Genomic DNA, 16,442 nt, shown 5'->3' on the forward strand with positions numbered 1-16,442 from the left:
CGTCGGGAGAATGTAGCCGATCCGTCGTTGAGAGCTCGGAGATTAAACGCTGCTGCCGTTGTCTCTATCTGACGTCCTCGCGTATCCGTGCAAGTGCCACCGCATATTTCATTGTGAGCATGAAAGTCTCCACAAAAAATTAAGTTTCCTCGGCTTCTGTTACTTATTTTTTCAAGTGGCTTTGTGTCCCAGAGGCCTTGTGGCGTGACGTACGCTGATACAATTCTCGTTTCATTCTTTCCCATTCTGATCGTCACTCCAACATACTCTTCAGATGGTGAACAGAGGTCCGAAAGGTCAAGCTCAGAGTGATGTACTTCATCTCGCACAAGTATAGAGACTCTTGATCTTCCATTTGGGTTTATAGCCGCGCTATGATATAACACCTAAGGTGATAAGCGTATCTCTCCGGGCATGACATTCGCTTCCTGAAGGGCCAGGACATCAATTTTCTTATCTGCGAGGAATTGCCGCAGTTCAGAAAGTCGAGTGCGTAGTCCGTTTACATTCCATTGAAGCAGCGAAGGAAACAATGGACCACGCCTGTGCCGTGCTGTGCCGCAGTGTTGGAATTCGCTTGAAGTTCCACACCTAGAGGCTTCTCTTCGTTGGTAACGATGCGCACTTGTGTTGAGTGATCCTACTGACAGCCTGCTAGAAGGTGAAGCATTGTCTGGATAATGAATGCAAGGGTACCCGCCCAGGAGGCTTCAATTTTTGCCAAAAGTGCAAGTGCTATACTGGCACCTGCCTTTATGATTGATATCCATCCAGGAGCTTCACTTTCCTGTGTCCCTTGGTTGCTAGCTTTGTCTTCTTTTTCAACTTGGTCTTTTTTGGCACAGGGGCGTGTCAAAGGTCCCGTGTTGGGTGATGGCTGATGTATAGATTTTTCTGACGAACCTTGCGTCAAGATATTGCCGCGCGCAGACTTGCAGAAGGTTCTCGTTTATTCTTGATGCGAACATAACTTCTATCGTTTCTGTTGTTCTAGAAAGTGCGTGTTCATTCTCGCCCCAAGCGCGCTACGCTCGAACCTTCCCCGCCGAATCTTCGAGATAGTGACTCATTCTAGATAAGAGGCCGCCCGCGACCTTGTCGAGTCAGTTTCGCCCCAGCGTTCGACTCTGCTGTAACGCCGATTTCGACGCCCGCGACGCTCTCTTATTATCTTTTGTACCCTTTTATTTTTGGCACAAGTTCGCCACATTAAACGTTCATTTATTCCTGTTTATTTCTTGTTTATTGGTCACCACCCGTGACATTTTGGTGGAGGTGCGGGGTAATCGCATGCCCGTGCAGCGCTCCCCTCCCAGTTCCCGCAGTGCAAGTACGAACCCAGCTTCCCGAGGACCGAGCCCGAGCGAAGACCAGATCGAGACCCGATCCAGTCGCCGCACCCAAGGTCTACCCCCGGAACACAGACTTCTGCCATCCCGGACCAGGCAGCCAACGAGGCCGACGATGGAAAACCAGTCGTCGCAGAACCCGTCCGCCGCCGCCGTCGTATACCTTCCGGTCTCACCCCGGACTCCGACACCATTCCACGGGGAGGTCCACGAGGATGTTGAAGATTGGCTGCAACATTACGAACGAGTTGCCCGCCATAACGCATGGACACCGGAGCAGTGCCTCCAGAACGTCTACTTCTCTCTGGGAGGCACGGCACGCACGTGGTTCGAGAACCACGAAGCGTCCATTGCGTCGTGGGAAGAATTCCAGGCCGAGCTGCGACGGACCTTTGCCAACCAGCACCGACGGCAGCGTGATGAAGAACTCCTGCGAGCGAGAACCCAGGGGCCGACCGAGAGCGTCACAAGCTTCGTCGAAGACGTTCTTCACCTCATGAATCGCGCCGACCCAACCGCTCCCGAAGAGAAAAAGCTGCGGGTCTTTAATGCGCGGTGTGAAGGAAAACATCTTCGGTGGCCTTGTGCGGAGCCCGCCTACCACCGTCGAAGCTTTCATCGCCGAAGCAACCAACATCGAGCGCGCGCTTCAGGCACGTGCTTCCCACTACCAGCGACATCCAGGCGTCGCTGCACCCACACTGCTTAACGGCGAAAACACCCTGGGTACACCGGACATCCGGGAAATTATCCGAGAGGTTGTCCGGGAGGAACTGCGAACGTTGCTGCCAACTACCAGCCGTCCGCCAACCCTTTCCATCGCCGAGGCTGTCCGAGAAGGAGTGCATCGGGCGCTCCAACCAGAGGTTCCCGTCACCACGGTGGCACCGGAGGAACCGACGTTGAGCTACGCTGCGATGGCCCGACGACCGCCGCAAGCTCCCTGCCAAGCCACGTCGCCACCCCGAAGAGACGCCCCAACGCCGCAGTACCCCCGACGAATGGAAGATCAGGCGCCGAGGAAGACAGACGTCTGGAGGACGGCCGACCGACGCCCGCTGTGTTACCACTGTGGGGAAGCTGAACATGTGTACCGCCGATGCCCATACCGACGACTCGGGCTGCGCGGGTTCCACCCGAACGAACCGCGACCCCGTTATGGTGAACGCCCTCGGGAAATCGACGAGTACCTCCGACGACCTTAGTCCCCCGAGCCTGCGTTCCGCCGAGAGTTCCGGTCACCTTCGCCACGACGTCCAGCTTCGCCGATGCACCGACCCCGACGTGAAAGCCTGTCGCCCCTCGCTCCACGCCGGGGAAACTAGGCGCGGCAACCCCTGGAGGTGGAGTTGCCGAAGACGACCGACGCCAAGATCCTCCACGCACGTCGGAGGGCCCCCACTCGAACGCTACCAGAGACCGAAACGACGCCCCTGCAGCGGTGTCCAATAACCTAAATGTCGTCATTGACGGCCACAACGCATCAGCACTCGTGGACACCGGAGCAGACTACTCGGTCTTGAGTGGAAGGCTCTCCCGCCGCCTTCGCAAAGTCATGACGCCGTGGGATGAACCCCAAATACGAACCGCAGGAGGACATCTCATCACCCCGTCGGAAGGTGCACTGCTCGCGTCGAAATTCACGGCGAGACGTGTCCGGTAAAGTTCGTCGTTCTACAAGACTGTTCCCGAGATGTCATTCTTGGCATGGACTTTCTGTGTGAATACGGCGCCGTCATCGACCTGGGTGAGAACAGACTGACGCTGCGGAAGCCTGTTCCGCCTTCAGAGAAACCCCAAACAGGGTCAGCCGCTGTCCGAGTCGCCACCGACCACGTGAACCTGCCGCCGCGATCAAGTATTGTCGTACCCGTCGTGGCAGATACAGCTACCTGCGGCGAAGTTGTCCTAGAAGGCAACCTTCAATTGCTCCTGGGAAGAGGAATAGGCGTCGCAAGAGGGGTAGCAGAACTCCAGAATGGCCGCACTGTGGTCCTCCTGACGAACTTCCGAAACGAAGCGCAACACCTCACGAAAGGGGCAGCCGTTGGCCACGTCGAGGAACTCCGAAACTCCGCGGAAATCGCCGCCATTGCTGACGAATCCTCGCCACCTCAGCAAGACAGTACATCGCCAGCGCAGCTCGACATTGACCCTAAACTTCCGGGCCCGAAACGACGTCAGCTGATTAACCTCCTCGCCGAATACCGCGACTGCTTTGCGACGTCGTCCAAGGTGCGCCAGACCGCCGTTGCGAAGCACCGCATCGTTACCGAGGACGAAGCGCGCCCTGTGCACCGATCTCCATACAGAGTGTCCGTCAAAGAAAGGCAGGTGATCCAGGAGCAAGTTCAAGAGATGCTGAACAACAACATGATTCAACCCTCAAGCAGTCCTTGGGCCTCCCCAGTCGTACTGGTTAAGAAGAAAGATGGGACGTTTAGGTTCTGCGTGGACTACCGGCAGCTGAACGCAGTGACGAGGAAAGACGTCTATCCACTCCCCCGCATCGACGACACGTTAGACCGGCTGCGCCATTCTCGATACTTTTCATCGATGGACCTGAAGAGCGGCTACTGGCAGATCGAAGTCGACGAACGGGACCGAGAGAAGACAGCCTTCGTCACACCGGATGGGCTGTACGTGATGCCCTTCGGACTAGGCACGGCGCCAGCAACTTTCCAGCGTGTCATGGACACCGTACTGGCAGGACTGAAGTGGCAGAGCTGTCTCGTCTACCTCGACGACGTCGTAGTGTTTTCCGGTGACTTCGACGAGCACTTGCGACGACTCCGAGCTGTTCTCCACGCCATACGGACCGCCGGACTCACCCTGAAGCCGTCAAAATGTCGGTTCGCCTATGACGAGCTTAAGTTCCTAGGTCACGTGGTTAGTAACGAAGGCATTCGTCCAGACCCAGAGAAGACTCGCGCCGTCGCAGCATTTCCAGCGCCAAGAGACAAGAAGGCCGTGCGAACGTTCCTTGGGCTATGTGCCTACTATCGGCGCTTCGTTCGAGATTTCGCAAAATTTCCGCACCGCTCACAAACCTCACGAAGGACGCCGAGAAGTTCGAATGGGTCGAGGAACAGCAGCAGGCATTCGACGAGCTGAAGCGACGATTGCAGACTCCTCCTGTCCTTGGACATTTCGACCAGGATGCGGAAACCGAGATTCACACGGACGCAAGTAACGCAGGACTTGGCGCGGTACTGGTTCCAGTACAAGAGGGCACCGAACGAGTCATCGCCTACGCAAGTCGGACATTGTCCAAGGCGGAGCGAAATTACTCTACGACTGAAAAAGAATGCCTTGCGGTCGTCTGGGCGATCACGAAGTTTCGTCCGTACTTATACGGAAGCCCGTTCCGCGTAGTCACAGACCACCATTCGCTCTGCTGGCTTGCGAACATCAAGGACCCGTCAGGACGCCTTGCGCGATGGAGTCTCCGACTACAAGAGTTCAACATGACCGTAGTCTACAAGTCAGGCCGCAAGCACAGCGACGCCGACTGCCTGTCCAGAGCTCCCATCGAAACACCTTCCGACAGCAGCGACGACGATAACGACGAGTGTTTCCTGGGCGCAGTGAACACCGACGACATGGCCCGACGTCAACGAGACGATCCTGAGCTGCGCGCACTAATGGAGCACCTGGAAGGGCGTGGGAGTGCCATACCACGTGTTTTTTCACGAGCCCTGCCGACCTTCGCCATTAGACAAGGAGTTCTCTACAAAGAGAACTTCGGCAACAAAAACATGACGTGGCTGCTGGTAATCCCGACCGACCTTCGAGAGGAGATCTTCCAAGCCTGCCACGACGACCCGACGTCCGGACACCTCGGTTACAGCCGGACACTGGCCCGTATTCGTGAAAAGTATTACTGGCCCAAGCTCCCTAAAACGAACCACCTATACACACGATCATGCCATGAATGCCAGCGACGAAAGAAACCTCCAACGAGGCCGGCCGGACTCCTGCAGTCAATTCCTCCGCAAACGGCACCCTTCCAGCAGATCGGAATGGATCTACTTGGCCCTTTTCCGCCGTCGACGTCGGGAAATCACTGGATCATCGTCGCCACAGATTATCTTACGCGGTACGCCGAAACAAAAGCCCTTCCTTCCGGATTTGGAGCCGGCACGCTTGGCGACATGCAGCTAACACTACTGTTGTTCACGCAGGTTCTTACGTCCCTCAGAGCAACTGCTCCGCTCGGCGCGGTCACTAAAGGGGATGCTTTTCCGTACGTACCCGAACCTTCTACGACGGTTATCACCGGACTGCACGTGCCGCCGGGCATCGCCGAAGAGGATCTGCCAGTCATCACCGACTGCGACGGCTCCTTCGATAAGTCGATCGTCGTACTGGATTTGCCAATCTTCTTCGAGCAAGGGACACCACGTGTCTTCGTCGATGGCTACATAGGCGCACGGCACTTTGACTGCGTGGGATTTGGAGCCGGCACGCTTGGCGACATGCAGCTAACACTACTGTTGTTCACGCAGGTTCTTACGTCCCTCAGAGCAACTGCTCCGCTCGGCGCGGTCACTAAAGGGGATGCTTTTCCGTACGTACCCGAACCTTCTACGACGGTTATCACCGGACTGCACGTGCCGCCGGGCATCGCCGAAGAGGATCTGCCAGTCATCACCGACTGCGACGGCTCCTTCGATAAGTCGATCGTCGTACTGGATTTGCCAATCTTCTTCGAGCAAGTGACACCACGTGTCTTCGTCGATGGCTACATAGGCGCACGGCACTTTGACTGCGTGGGATTTGGAGCCGGCACGCTTGGCGACATGCAGCTAACACTACTGTTGTTCACGCAGGTTAGTCCTTACAGTCCTATCTCTGTTCGAAAGTCCCTGTTTGCGTTGCCGGCTCCTCCCACGTCAGGTGCTGATACCTTCTGTGGCAGACGATTGAGACTGCGTATATCTCGCAAATATTTTCGCCTCTTTGCACATCGAGTACTTTACCTGTTTCTCTTGTTGCTACTTTCCGGGGATGTAGAACTTAACCCTGGCCCCCTTGACGCAGTAGAAATTGACCTTCTTAAAAGTTTGCAGAGCGGTCAGGCTTCCATTATGAGTAAGCTGGACGCTATCGACAGTAGGTTTAAGAAGCATGAAAACATGATCGAGGAAATAAATAAGAAGCTTGTTGGTACGGAGGGGAAAATCGGGGTCGTTAATCAATTAGTAACAGAACAAGCAAAGCTAATTGAGCTTTTGGCAAGACAAATTAACGAATTGGAAAACAGGAATGTTGATCTAGAAAACAGAAGTCGTAGGCAAAACCTTGTTTTCTATGGTGTGGATGACACGAATAACAAAGAAACATGGAATGAATCTGAAAATCTCATTAAAAGTATCTGTAAAGACAAGCTCGGTGTGGACCTAAAAACGGTGCAAAGGGCGCACCGTGTAGGTCGCTATAATGAGAACTTTAAACGACCAATCATCGTTAATTTTGCCTCCTACAAGGAAAAACAGGATATTCTGTCTAACGCCAAAAAGTTCAAGGGATCAAACTACAGTGTAGACCAAGATTACTCGCCGAAAACCCGTGAAATTCGAAAGAAACTTTGGGAATATGCTAAAACAAAAAAAGCGGATAGTGGCAACCGTGTAAAGCTAAACTTTGATAAGCTCATCGTAAATGATAAAGTGTTTACATGGGATACGGAAATAGAACAAGTTGTTCCTGTCAAAAAAGACTGACGCCCCACGAAAAAAGGAAAAAAAGAAAAGCGCGTTCATCGTGACCTAGTTGCTGTTGTAATAAACTGTAGAAGCATCGTAAATAAAGTTGACTAATTGGCAGGCTTAATCGACTCAGTAAAGGCTGATATCGTGTTCGGAACCGAATCATGGCTAGACGCTTCCATAAGTGATAGCGAAGTCTTTCCGAAAGGGTTTGTTTCTTATCGAAAAGATAGGTCACGCCTCGGCGGGGGCGTTTTCTTGTTGGTTCATTCATCGCTGAGATCATCCCCACTCGAACTTGGTCATGACGCTATTGAATCAATCTGGTGTACAGTCACGTTACCTGGTAGCTCTTCCTATGTTCTTGGATCGTATTACCGACCACCGAATTCGGATCTTAGTATAATCCGATCGCTATACGACATTGTTTCTGAGGCCTCAAACCAAATTATTCTCCTTGCGGGAGACTTTAATTTGCCTGACTTAGAGTGGAGGGATGGCACTTGTGTATGCACGATTGGTAGCCGAAATAATCTTGAAATGAAAAACATTGTGGATACGTTTGGGCTTCAGCAGTATGTGAGTGAACCAACAAGGAATAATCACATTTTAGACCTCTTGTTTTGTAGCTCTCCCTATCTTATTAACACCGTTAATATTATCCCTGGTATCAGTGACCATCACGCTGTTGTGGCAAATATCCAAACTGAAATCAAACGAGTAAATTCATGCGAATCGAGGAAAGTCTTTTTCTTTGAGAAGGGCAATTACACTGGGTTTTCTGAAGAGCTTCTTGACCGCCTTCCCGTATTTGAGTGTCTCTCTGAGGAATATGATGTCCATAATTTATGGGATGTTTTCAAGAAAATGTTGCTTCAATTAACGGATAAATATGTTCCCTGCATAGATTCTAGAAAGCTAAAAGAACGAAGAAAACCATGGGTAACTTCAAGTACTCTTAAGATAATTAAAAAGCGAAGGAGAGCATTTGATAGATATAAGAAGACCAAAAGTAGTAATCACCTTGAAAAACTGGCTGAGCTTACGCGTGAATATAAAAGGAGCATAAAGGGTGCTAAGGAACAATATCTTAATACACTCAATGACAGATTAAAAACCAACCCCAAGCTTTTCTGGAAGTATTTAAAGGGATGTGGATCGGATGCAGTAGGAATAAGTGAAATTACATATAATCAACAGACAGTTTCGGATGATACAGAAAAAGCAACGTGCTTCAATAATTACTTTCGGTCTGTCTTTTTGCCCAAACACAACTATGTTAATCCATCCACTGTTAGTACCGTGGAATCAATGCAGCCAGTTGAGCTTGGCATGAGTGGTATTGAGAAGGCGTTAAAGAACATAGATGAAACAAAAGCAACTGGACCGGATGGCATTTCTCCGCGTGTACTAAAGCGATGTGCTTACCCAATTTCGGTTTACCTTTATTTAATTTTTTCCAAGTCACTGGACACAGGACTTTTGCCAGATGACTGGAAGGTAGCTCATGTCGTCCCTATCCATAAGGGGGGGCCAAAAAAAGATGTCGTAAATTATAGGCCCATTTCATTAACTTTCGTCTCATGCAAAGTCATCGAACATATTTTATATTCAGAGGTAATCGGTCATATGATAAGAAACAACTTGCTGATTAATGAACAACATGGTTTCCGTAAGGGGTTTTCATGTACTACGCAACTTGTTGAATTTTATCATGACCTTGCATCTGATGTCGATGAGGGAGGGCAAATAGATTGTATATTCTTGGATTTTAGAAAAGCGTTTGACACGGTCTCACACTCACTTCTTCTCAACAAACTAAGAATGTTAAATCTAGACTCGGCTGTGCTTAGATGGATAGAAAATTACTTGTTCCAGCGTGGTCAATGTGTAGTACTGAATGGTAAGAAATCTGATTACGTTGATGTAACATCAGGAGTTCCACAGGGCTCTGTCCTGGGTCCACTTTTGTTTTTAATTTATATTAATGATATTTTTGTTGGAATTTCCTCTTGTATTCGACTTTTTGCTGATGATTGTGTAGTGTATAGAAAGATTAAGAGTTCAGATGATGTCGCCCAGTTGCAAGCAGACCTTGATCGTATTCAAAGTTGGTGCTCTACGTGGAAAATGAATTTAAATCACAAAAAGTGTGTTAACCTTTGTTTTACAAAGAAAAGGAAACAAATTGAATCTCAGTATTTTATAAATAATAACCCTATAACCAAGGAACTTACTTACAAATACTTGGGTGTCATATTGTCATCTGACTGTTCATGGAATGCCCACATAGAGGAAGTAGTCTTAAAAGCTGGCAGGGCAATGAATTTTATCCAACGTAACTTAAAATGCTCACAACCTAACTTAAAGACAACTGCTTATTTAGCATGTGTTAGACCCATTTTAGAGTATGCATGTGCTGTCTGGGATCCAGCCCAAAAAACGTTGATAGATAAGCTGGAGAAAATACAAAACAGGGCGGCTAGGTTTGTTCTTGGACGATACGGGAGGAAAGAAAGTTGTACAGAAATGAAAAAAATGTTAAACTGGGAACCACTTTCCGTACGTCGGGAAAAGCTGCGACTAAAATTTTTATACTGAATAGTTAAAAATAAAACGGGAATAAATAGCGAGACTTACTTAAAAGAACCCTATTATGTTTCTAGTCGTAATGATCATAGTCTTAAAATTAGAGAGTACCGCGCTAGGACATGCATGTTTGCAAACTCCTTTTTTGTACGAACAATTGCACAGTGGAATCGGCTGTCTGAAGAGCAAGTGTGCTGTTTCAATGAAGACGTGTTCTTTTCATCCTTGTAACCCTCCCTGCTGTAACGCCCTCGGGCACTGCGGGGTAATCATTGAATAAAGAATAAAGAATAAAGAACTGCTGTGGAAGTTGCCAAGTTTTTCATTGAATCCATCGTCCTCCGGCACGGCGCTCCCGAAGTCCTGATCTCAGACCGTGGATCCTCGTTCATGGCCCAGCTGACACAAGAAGTCCTTCGTCTCAGCCACACCAGCCATCGTCGCACCACGGCGTACCACCCTCAGACCAACGGGCTGACGGAAAGACTCAACAAGACCATCGCCGACATGAATTCTATGTACGTCGACGTGGAGCACAAGACATGGGACGAGGTGTTGCCGTACGTCACCTTTGCCTACAATACGGCCGTGCAAGAAACCACCGGGGTTACACCCTTTCAACTGGTTCATGGTCGCAAAGTGACGACAATGCTGGACGCAATGTTACCCCACGAACCGGCTGCCGACGGAAGCGACGACGCCCAGGTGGTTGCCCAACGGGCAGTAGAAGTCCGTCAGCTCGCCAGAATCCGGATTCAAGCCCAACAACGTATCGACACTGGCCGCTACAACCTTCGTCGCCGGGACGTCCACTTCCAGCCGGGAGACAGGGTGTGGGTCTGGACACCGATCCGCCGCCGTGGTCTCAGCGAGAAACTCCTGAAGCGCTACTTTGGACCCTACAAAGTGCTTCGTCGACTCGGGGATCTGAACTACGAGGTGATGCCCGATGGAACACGGACTTCATCACGCCGCCCTCCAAGACCAGAAGTCGTCCGCGTCGTGCGCATGAAGCCGTACTACACTCGATAGGACTGTGGACCTTATGTGTTCCAAATGACTCTTTAGTATACCGTTATTTCTGTTTGCTTTGTTTTCGGTTTGTGCTGCATCGGGACGATGCGCTTTTAAAGGGGGGGGGGGGGGGGGGGGATAATGCCGCGCTCAGACTTGCAGAAGGTTCTCGTTTATTCTTGATGCGAACATAACTTATATCGTTTCTGTTGTTCTAGAAAGTGCGTGTTCATTCTCGCCCCAAGCGCGCTACGCTCGAACCTTCCCCGCCGAATCTTCGAGATAGTGACTCATTCTAGATAAGAGGCCGCCCGCGACCTTGTCGAGTCAGTTTCGCCCCAGCGTTCGATTCTGCTGTTACGCCGACTTCGACGCCCGCGACGCTCTCTTATTATCTTTTGTACCCTTTTATTTTTGGCACAAGTTTGCCACATTAAACGTTTATTTATTCATGTTTATTTCTTGTTTATTGGTCACCACCCGTGACAATATGACTGATTGTGGGATTGGTGTTCATCTTTTCTTTGACGTTTTGGCCAGTTCTTTCGAGCGCTGAAGCATAAGTGTCCTTACCAGTTCCTTCTGACTTTGACTCTGCTCTTCTGGTGCCCTCGGTGGTGTCCCTGTTCGTTTTTTGACGGAAGATGGCGGATCTTGCTTCACGAAACCCTACGGTATTCATTTTTGAATATGTAGCTACAGAGTGTGCTTCCTTCCACTTCGGGCATATGTGCGATGTAGCCTCATGATTGCCGCTGCAATTTATGCATTTCACTGAACTGGACGTACATCCCTCAGCTGTCGGAACGTGGTTCTCGGCACATCGATTGCAAGCTTGGGCGCGTTAGCAGGCGATTTTTTTGTGTCCGAAACCGCCGCAGTGGTGGCATTGTATGGGCTTCTCTTTGAATGGGACAACAGAGTGTCGCACATATCCTAGTAAGACATGGCTCGGAAGGTGGCTGCCGCTGAAGACGACTTTGACGACTCGAGATTTTCCAAGTCGTCGCACATTGGCAATCTTGGCTTGTGATCGTAAGTGTTGTGCCAGTTCTTCATCGGTGACATCCGCATCAACGTCGTGAATTACTCCGACGCTTATTTTGCCTGACAACGGAGAGTATGGTCGAACTTGGATACCGCATAGTAGTGTATTGTTCATCAGAGCTTGTGCTCTATGTCCGTTTCGGACGTCAACTGCAATAAGGTTGAGTCGTTGATTGTAGCGCACTTGAAGAATGCATTCTGGACCTATCTTCTCGAGAGTCTGTGTGACCTTGAGACTGCTAAGGGAAGTTAATTTCTTCTCTGAGTTCGTCGGCGCATATACGACGGTGAGACTGTTGGAGACGTTGTTTGGCACACGTGTTGTGCCAGAATCGGAGAGTGAGTCATCACTTCGAACACGTTTCCGATTTCCAGAGATTCACCATTGTCCTCCAGAGTCGTTGTCCTGCTCCATGTCGGAATGTTCTAAGTTAGAAAATTCGGGTCAGGCGTTTGGAGTGGCAGCAGGCCTCGAGATCGATCTAGAGGTGGCGCTACTGTCGCGCTATCATCATCATCAAAGCGGGGATAGGACAACGGCCGCCCCATAGGCTCTCCACGTTCGCGCGCGAGACGGCGTAGATTCTTGCGTTTATTTTGTCGCATACTATAGGTGGGAAAACAATTCTAGCTGAAAAGGGTGCGGTACTGTTTGGTGCTTCAGTGAAGATCGAATCGTGTCGCCAGCGTGCGGCTTAAATTTAAATAATCGCTTCTGTGGGTGCTCTAGAGCCACTAAATGAGCTGCTCTTAGAGTATCGGCACTCCGTTCCCAGACATTGTTGTGGGCGCTGCCATTTTGGGGCTTGTGCAGAGCAGACGCAACTGCCGATCGTCTTGATTCAGAAGTGCGACTTCCTCAGCATTATATTCGGTGTCAGGAAGCTCTTGTAATATTGATTTGCTCTGTCGCGAACTGTTGAAACATTTGTGGAGGACCTAAAAGCGTTGCCTGTGATTTCAGATAGAGCTTCAGATAACTGGCAGCCACGATTTTAAGCCACAATATGGCTAAGTGTCGTTACTCTGAAGCGTAGCTTATTTAGTGGCACTAGTCTGCTCTAGGCTGACGTTGGAAAGCATGGATCACCACGACTGACGGATGTCTCCGGCTGAACTGGAATATTTATGTTAAACATTTCATTCTTTTAAAATGGATGTATCGGTAATACAAGGTGTCACAAAAAAAAATCACACGCTAAAATGGCTTGCAAAAACCAAAAACTTCACGGATCTTGTAGCAACTTTTCATGCCAATGCCTTTAACTGATCACATTGCTGCGTTTAAATTTCAAGTCGGAACGCCGAGTAAAACAGAAATAAGAATATACAACGTAATTGTTTCAACGGCGGAGTGGCAGCTGTCGGGGAGACACCGAATGACGGACATGTTTCCTTGCCTTATCTAGAGATGGCGCTACGGACTCACTGGACGCTGACTGGATGGGCCGAGTGATAAAAGCACGCTTTTTTATCCGAGTTTTTGGTTCCGAGGGATATTTGCCAAAATAAAGTTGTTTGGGTTTTCAGGTAAGTTTCACAGTGCAGAAAGTGTCACGCCATAAATATTACTTTATAAAACCGCCCAATCCTGCTCCAAAAATGACGTATCTTCGTCCGTGACGGTTCTTGTTTCGTGCATCGTCTGCGTTCGCAGTCTGACGTTTGAATGAGACACGAGAGGCCGCCAGGAGTGCGCCTGAAAAAGCAGCGATCTGGTGGCTCTGAAAAACGCCGCTGAAATCTGAGCAACGTTCTCCGTAGTTGCAGTCAAATGCCTCATGCACACTGGTCACTGGAAGCTGGTTACAGTATGTGGATAAGGCGTTTGACCGCAACTACGAAGACCGTAGCTCAGAATTCAGCGCCTCTTTTCAGAGCCACCAGATCGCTGCTTTTTCGGACGCACTCCTGGCGGCCTCTGGTGTCTCATTCAAACGTCAGACTGCGAAAGCAGACGATGCACGAAACAAGAACCGTCGCAGACAAAGGTACGTCATTTCTGGAGCGGCATTGGACGGTTTTATTAATTCATATTTATGGCGTGATGCTTTCTGCACCATGAAGCTTAACTGAAAACCAAAAGAACTACATTTTTGCAAATATCCCTCGGAACCAAAAACTCGGATAAAAACTCGGCGCGTCCAGTCAGCGTCCAGTGAATCCGTAGCGCCATCTCTGGATAAGGCAAAGAAACATGGCCGTCGTTCGGTGTCTCCCCGACAGCTGCCGCTCTGCACACGAAAAGACCTGGAAAAGACTAGAGTTCTTCGATAGGGGAGCAGTTGCGCATTTGTTTTCCCCGCGCCGCCACGCCGCTATTCGCCGAGATCCATCACGTGAGGAGCAAAGCATCCGGCGCCGTCCAAGAAAGCCACCTTTACGGTCGCTCCGCCGAGGTTGCTCGCGCCCCGACGTATGTTCCCCTGCTTTCGCCTCCTCCTCCTCTTTTTCTGTCTTCCATGCGCGGCGGCGCGCGCGGCGTCACTATTCGCCAAATTTAGTCACGTGAGGAGCAAAGCATCCAGGGCGTGCAGGAAAGCCGGCGCTACGACCACCCGCCGAGGCTGAATGCGCAACTGTGCTACCGTAGGTAGCTATATACAGGAACTCTAGAAAAGATCACTTTTGTTGTTTTCTCATTTTCTTTGTACTCGGAGTTCCGACTTGAAATTTTAGCACAAGAATGTGACCACGATGTATTCCAGAAAAGTTGCTACAGAATCCGCCCAGTTTTCTGTTCTTTTTTTTTTTTAATTGTGCAATTTTTTTTTCGAATATCATAGGAGGCCTTGCAACGGGGGCAATTGTGGGGCTGTTTGGATATATGCTCGTGCCAGCCCGAACGCTTTCTCAAAAAAAAAAAAGAAATACAGTGTTTTTTTTTGTTTTGTTTTTTTGTTACCGTGAAAATAAACTAGGCATCAGCGAACGCTCATTCTCCGCCAAATTGTAGCGCTAGAGGACATAACCAGATGCCAAAGTTTCAGCCCGATCCGATACCTTATTCAAAAGTTACAAGTAATTTTCTGAAATGTTCAATGAGAAAATGGAGCCCATTTTCGCCCGTTTTCGGTTTCTGGTTGCCACAGAGCCCCATGTATTCGAAAACTCCGTCGGCCGCCATTTTCCCATTGAACTTTTCAGAAAATCACTTATAACTCTTGAATAAGGTATTGGATCGAGCTGAAACTTTGGCATCTGGTTGTGAGGTCCAGCGCTACCTTTAGACGGAGAATGAGCGTTCGCCGATGCCAAGTTTATCTTTGCGGTAGAAAAAAAAAACCTGTAAATATTTTTGTAACATGTCCTGTATGTCTTGGTAGCGGCACGATTCATTCTCTCTTATCGTCAAAAGCTCAGAACACACACACACACACACACACACACACACACACACACACACACACACACACACACACACACACACACACACACACACACACACACACACAAACACACACACACAGAAACAAAATAATAATAAATCGAACGGAAAAGAGGGTTTTCGAATGCTCTGTTTATCTTTGCCTCTGCCTTCTCTGCGTTTTGAGACCACGAACTGTTAAACCAACATCAACTTCGTCTTCGCTTCTTGATAATTTCACGTACCGTACATCTGAACGTCACAATTCATAAAGCAGACGCTGGGGGCATGGCATATTCCCGGAAAGGTGTATTGCTTGCGGCAGACCGTGCTCATCTGGCTTCTCTCTCCATACGCAAACACTGTTCTGCTGCGAGGCGTTGATAAGACGTCCTTTTTCTTGGGAGACACTGTTAAAAATTCCGAGGACACTTCCAGAAAGCGTGTCTTCTATCATAGGATGAAGAAATTGATGGATGGTATTGGCTGCACCAAAGTCAGACGGGAGCTTGCGCCATTTTGCCTAGAATCATTTACACTTGAGCTGGGCGTCGATTCAAATTTTAACCCGATTAGTCACAACTTTTAAATCGATTCATTAATCGATTAATCTTTCTGGTTCATTTCCTTGATTTTTATATTAAAAAAAAGGCGGAATTTATATGTATTTTTGTTTTTGCTGAATGTGTAGTGAAGGGCTCAATATACAATTTTCATTATCAATCAACCTCCATGTGTAGTTAAGAACATGTTTAAATGCACTCGCACTCGAAGAATTCGTTCGCAAAAATCAGAAAGTAGCCGGATATTGTAGCAACTTATCTCAAGAATGTCTTTAACTGATCACAATGATGTTCTAAAAACCTGAGGTAGAAACTCCAAAAGCAAAGAGAAAAAAAAAAAAAAAGAAACATTTTCTTTTTTTAGCGGTTTGGCGGCAGCTGTCGCGGAGATAGCGAACTGCGGATATGTTTCGTTTCCTTCTCCAAAGAGGACAAGGAAACGAAACATATGTTTCGTTTCCTTGTCCAAGACGCGCCGGGCGAAGAAGCGCGCTTTTTATCCGAGTTTTCGTTCCGCGGGATATTTACCAAAATAAAGATATTTGGGTTTATAGTTCTCTTCACAATGGAGAAAGTGTCAAGTCATCAATATTAATAAATATAACAGCCAAATGCTGCTTCACAACAACCTTACCTTCGTCTGCGGCGGTTCTTGTTCCGTGCATCGTCTGCTTTCGTAATTTGACATTCTCATTTTTTGCTCAGTTCGTTAATTTCATTTATTATCGCTGTTTCTTTTTTTTTTTTTGTTCTTTTGTTCACGCCTCACCATGCGCCGACTGAGCTCCAAGGAGAGGTTGCA

At 48.9% G+C, this 16,442-nt stretch overlaps 1 pseudogene; it reads right to left on the reverse strand.

Annotated features, from left to right (window-relative positions):
• Positions 1-386: 386 nt before the first annotated feature.
• LOC120846779 overlaps positions 387-16,442 on the reverse strand; it is a 78,842-nt pseudogene continuing 62,786 nt past the window's right edge.

This window comes from Ixodes scapularis, unplaced genomic scaffold, assembly GCF_016920785.2.
Source record: "Ixodes scapularis isolate PalLabHiFi unplaced genomic scaffold, ASM1692078v2 PGA_scaffold10__122_contigs__length_95168666, whole genome shotgun sequence".
NCBI lineage: Eukaryota > Metazoa > Arthropoda > Arachnida > Ixodida > Ixodidae > Ixodes > Ixodes scapularis.